We start from the raw sequence: 6,000 nt of genomic DNA, 5'->3' as shown, positions 1-6,000 counted from the left end.
TCCTTCATTTTCTTTGGCTCTGTTCGTGCACATACAGCTTGTGAGTCACTCTAAGCCTTCATTCATTCAAATGTCAAAAAGATGCTATTTTAGAAAATGGTCACTGGTCATTAATAATCCTTAGAGATTAATAATTTCCGTAGAGGATTTACATGGTATGACTAATGAATAAATGAGTATGTGCATGCACATTAATTTTCCACTTAGCTTAACAAAGTGATAATTTCCACATGTGCAGTGAGGACTGATAGAGATTTCATTCTTTTCAAAATAATGAAATACTTGACATGATGGATCCTATTTTAATCATAAAACGTATGTTTGTTAGTATTTGGTGGGTCATTTTTGTGATGCAGCACCTTTCTGTATGTGCTCAGCAAGAAAAGAAAAAGCATGCCCGTGCATTTAAACTTAATGATAGCTTTATTATTTAAAGAGTGGCACGAAAAAATTATGCATGATGGAAATAAAGTTCTAAAGTTGTTGCCATTTTTCAGGGATTGAGAGTTTGATTAAATTAGGGTGTCACCTTGAACTTAAAGAAGATATATTTTGAAATTATGATATTATCATACTGAGTGTATAATGTGATGTACTGTATGGAATGTTTTAAAGCTAGACAAACCAACCAATGCTACAAAACATCACAGATGTAATCAAATTTAATATCTACAAATGTTTTCCCAACAAAAATAGTCACTTCTTCTGGCTTTTTGTACATAAAAATTATTACTAAATTAAACAATACCAAGAAAACAGTTTTTCTTTAAAACTATTTCAATAAAGTACAAGTACGAATATGGGTAAATTACCAGCTAACGTGTATACAAAGTGTATCAAATCAAACCAATACAAGGAAATTATTTTAAATTGTGTATCATATAATTATTTAAATTATACAACAGTAGTGTTGATTTTGTATACACATCAGTATACGATATATATATATATACAAATAATGCAATCCTATAAAAGCACAATATAATTTGGCGCAATATAAAATTCAGGGATGCAGTGCAAAATGGGCAAAGACATGCTTTTCGGTGGTGTTCAATAAAAGTATAAATAGCAGTAGACTGACTACCACAAACATTAGTAAATCACAATGCTCTTCCCAAAAATGTTGCATCTGAAAGCAAAAAATCCATATGCAACGAAAAGGTACGTCTAAAAAATAACCCTGTCCCCTTCTTTTCATCACCAACATTTCACAGTGTGTCTTTAGTAAATCCTTACAGTCTTTTTCACATCGGTGCAAGCAGTTAGTAAATCTGGCCGTGGTGTCACACCAGCAGAGGTTTTGGAGAAATAGCTTGCCACAATAAATCTGCTCTGTATTCAGTGTCATATTGACACATGGTGATAAGATGTTAGTGTGTTTGAAGTTTTTTTTTTTTTTTCCGACACCAAAACTGACATTACAGCTTTTGGACGACGGGGTGAGAGAATCATCGGCACATCTGTAGGCCAGCGGAAATACCGAAATCTTGCATGCTTCTTTGATTGTTACATTTAAGATATCATGTGCGCTACCAGCGCTGCTGCTGCAAAGCATTAAGCTCAGTAACTGATCTCTTGTAAAATGCTCTTGGAAATACTATAGACATGGAACGCATGAGCATGAGGATTCCACGCGGTTATCCTAGGAGATGATAAACAAAAGGATAAGGTGATATACTTTAAGTGATATATTGAGCACATGTGGAATTGCACAAAAAGAGAGGGAGAGAAGAGAGAATGAAAGAAGAAGGTTGGGGGTTGAAGACCGAGGCTTCACCTCTGATTTATTCTAATCTGTAAAGGTTAGTGTATCTAAGAACAGATCAGTTCGGTGGATCACATCACCCCACATCCGTTACACATTTGCTTCCCTCCCCAAATCTTTTTACAAAGGGCTGAGGGTGGAAAAGAGCTCCTGACAAAAAAAAAAAAAAAAAAAAAAAAAGCAGCGGACAGATGAAGGACAGAATTGTTCAGCCTGGAAAGAGTCTTCCAGAAACAAAAGGAAAACCTCTAGCAGAGATTAATGTTCTTCTCCATATATTCCAATCCAGAATCCAGATCTGCTTGTCTTTTATGGCTTTCTGCGCATTCCTTTGGTATTGTACGCTCACGGAAATAGCTGCATCACCCTGTTCGGCAGGGCGTTGCAGTAACTGCAGGCAGTCCGTTTGGATCTGCTCGTGTTCAAGTAAAGAGGATCTGGCCACTTCATCTCCACACAAACCTCATGGACTGTGGTTCTTCAAATCTTTTGTGTTAACTTTTATGGAAAGTGTTTATGCAAGGTCAGGGACACCTCCTTAGACTTCTCTTGTCCTCGGGCAGGGTTTTACATTGAGGTTGAGTGTTTTGTGCTCACAGAACATAAAAGCAATGTTCACAGCTGCGGAATATGGTTAACAGTCCTGTTTTGAGAGCGTGGGCCTTTTTTTTTACGTGCTTCGTTTTGTGACTTTAAAAAATTCTTTATTATCATAATCCTCACTGATATGAGCTTATGCACCTCGGTTTTTGAGGTGGAGAAATCACTAAAAAACAGTTAAATACAAGCTCAGATCAAAAAACCCTGCAATTAATTAGTATTTTAAAAATACTAAACTGATTGTATCTATAAATTGCATCCAGTATTAGGTAATATAGAGAAATGTATATGATTAAGATAAATTTATAACAATTTCAGTAACACCTTAGGATAGAGGACACTTTTTTAATTATTAACTATGACTTTTCCCTTAATAAATGTCCAATTTTCTGCTTATTAATAGCTACTAAGGTAGTTGTTAAATTTATCTATTAGGGATTTAGGGATGTAGAATAAGGTCATATAGAATAAGGCATTAATATGTGCTAATATTAGTAATATGCATGCTAATAATCAACTAAAATAAAGTGTTAGTGCAATTTCAATAACACTTTAGTTTAGAGACCAATTATTGCATTAACTACTTGCTTATTAGCATGCCTATTATTAACATATTGATTGTTTATTAGTACATGTAAAGCACATATCCAACATCCCCAATGCTATACTAAACATACTGTAACAACTAACTTACTAACTATTACTAAGGAGCAAATAAATAAAGCGTGACTGCAGTTTTTTGTAGACCAGAAATACCACAAGTGTAAAAATGGGGAGATAAAATGTCCCCGAAAATGCTAAAAAAGCTTTACCATTTATTGGATGTTGTTAAAACCTGCTTGAGCAAAATCAATACGACAGACCAATACGATAAGATTTACTAGCTTTGGAGGAAAATAAAATCTTCTCAGGGTCTAAATGACCAGAACACAACATGACGGTTAAAACAAGAGGGGCATTTTTATAATGTGTGCCAGAGCCTGTTTAGTCATCTCTACACATCGGAGGGGTCAAGTCAAAGAGATGTACCTTCAAAACCACAGTATATCACATTCCTAGGTAAAGCACTGGCAGAGGGAGAGGAAGTGCACATTTGCTGTGTCCTGCTGAGTCCTCTGCAGTTAAACGACCTATCTCTCACCAGGAGAAAGAACACCAAAAGGACAAACAAATCCAGGAGAAACATAGCACAGATGCACTTGACATCCAAAGTAGAAAGATAAATAGAACATTAGTGAAAAAGAACATTTAGAAGTACAACTGTTTATGTAAGATTAGTTTTCATTGCATCGATTACTAAGTAAGTTTAAGTAGTAAGTAAGTATGTGTGTGTGTATGTGTGTGTGTGTGTGTGTGTGTGTGTGTGTGTGTGTGTGTGTGTGTGTGTGTGTGTGTGTGTGTGTGTCTTGTGCTGTATTTTGTGTACTCTTCCCAGTGCCCAGGATATTATTGGACTCAGTAACTGATCCCATGATGGATGAGTGTTGCATGAAATCCCATTTTCAGATGGACGCTAAAAAGGGTAAGATCATATTTATTCTTTTTGATAGGGCACCATTATGAGAAACAGTTTGACATATTTAGGGACAAGTCAGAACATTTCCTTTGCATTCCTTTTTAGACCTTCAGAATTTCCACTTCACATTTTACATCTTATTCTTTTCCCCTTTTTCAGTAAACTTAGCTATTTTATTGAGAGGAAAAATCGCATAAAGTAAGACCTGCATACATGCATACAGTACCGTTTAATTAATTGACTTGATTCATATACCTTTTTTGGGAATTAAACAGTAAATCGTTTTTAAATTTATGGGTTAAGCTACTGTTCCAGTTTCTTTTTCTCAAAGCCATCTTGTAACTTTTCTCTAACAACATAACCAATTCGTAATGCAGAGCTGAAGCCACATGCCTGCTTGCAAACAGAGCTAAGACATATTTCCACCCTTGCTTTTCATTTTATGCCTCTTCTCACATGAAGCGTTGTAATCTGGTGCTTTTGATGCTGTGGCACGGTTAACATGAGGGTGTGAGATCTGAACTCTAAAAAGGACAATAGTACAGTCATGGGGAGCACAAGGGCAAAGCCGTAGCGAGAGTGAAGCAGAGGACTTGTGGAGACCTGTAAGGCCTCTATAACAAAAAAAGGACCCGTGTTCCAGGACCTCTCCTGCCAGTCTCCCATGGATTACCTTCCAGGGCCTATATGGATTAAATGTTCTTAAGAAGCGGTAAGACTATCCAACAAAGTGTTTGGAAGGCTTTAACATGTCAGGCTTTGAGCGAACTAAGGTTTCAAGGGCCAAATGATATCCAGTAAGAGCCATGTCAAGCCCTTTGGTTGCATAAGAAATGACTTTTATGGACCGCTACAATGGACCGAGAGAGCAAAAAAATCAGTTTACACAAAATGAATATGTGAAAATCATCTCAAAAATAGCTCATCATTCAAATCTTGAAGAAGAAGAATACAGCTGAGACACTGAAGTAGAGACATTGAAAGAAATATATATTGACTGAAAGGTCTGGTAACAATTATGGCCTTTCCAAGACAATGCCGTTTTGATTGTCAGAACCCCTACTGGGACCTACTGAAGGACGCATCCACCAGAATGGAGGCTGGAGGTTGAGGTCGAGGAGCTTCATGCCATCTTCGAGGCACCTCCGGGCCTCATACCGCTCTAGAACGGTGTTTAAGTTCCCTTAAAAGAACAAGGATTCTGCGCCAGGCCACTCGTAAATTACCTCTCTCCATTGGGAAGCAGCTGAGGCAGGAAGAGCGGACGAGTTTTGATACTTATTACAGATGCAGAAAATTTCATTTTGATAAAGCAGAACTGGGTTTAACGACCTCTCTGATCACAAGGGGAAAGCATCCCTGCACTGTCCATCTGATGTATTTATTAGCCATGTTTGTACATACAAGGTAATGGAGTTCAGCGGCTGTGGAGAAGAAGGATCGGCTCAGCCATCTGAAACACAGGTCTGGTCTACTTGAATGAATAACTCTTTCTGCTGTTACAACAGAGCCTCTGGATGAGATTTGTAACGGTCAAGCTTGGAAATAGAAGGTTATGCGTGTTTGGTCCTCAGGGCCAGCAGGTTGGGGTTTCTCGCACCAAAGTAACAGATGTGAGATGCACTGAAATTTGACAGAGATTTAGGGTTCTGCAGCAATCCCTGACACTGGACTTTCATTAAATTCCCGCTGCTGGCTTAGCTTAGTGTTTCGTTTTAAGAGTTTTGGTGTAGTTATGACCTGATTATGAGAATGAAATTCTAAAATGACATTAAAACTACTTCTGAAAAAATCTGAATAAAAATGCATACTACAAAAAAAATATATATATTTTTTTAATTTAGCACAGATTTATTTATTTAATACAAAATGTTGGTTGAATAGGAATAAATAAAGTTTTCAAAGACATTAAAACAGAATACACACACATATAGCAGCTGCATTTCAGAATATTAACATTTTACTGTAGTTCGGATCAGTATTCGGATAAATATTCACCATAACCTTTAACCTTTTTGTTTTTTAAAGATTGTTTATTTTTAAATTCTTTTATTTCTTTTATTTTTAAAAATAGTCATGCAGGTTAAAACAACAGATTTCATTACACCTTTAACCTTTA

The sequence above is a fragment of the Puntigrus tetrazona genome, chromosome 7 (genome assembly GCF_018831695.1).
Source record: "Puntigrus tetrazona isolate hp1 chromosome 7, ASM1883169v1, whole genome shotgun sequence".
NCBI classification, from domain to species: domain Eukaryota; kingdom Metazoa; phylum Chordata; class Actinopteri; order Cypriniformes; family Cyprinidae; genus Puntigrus; species Puntigrus tetrazona.
Note: the sequence above shows the minus strand (reverse complement) of the source record.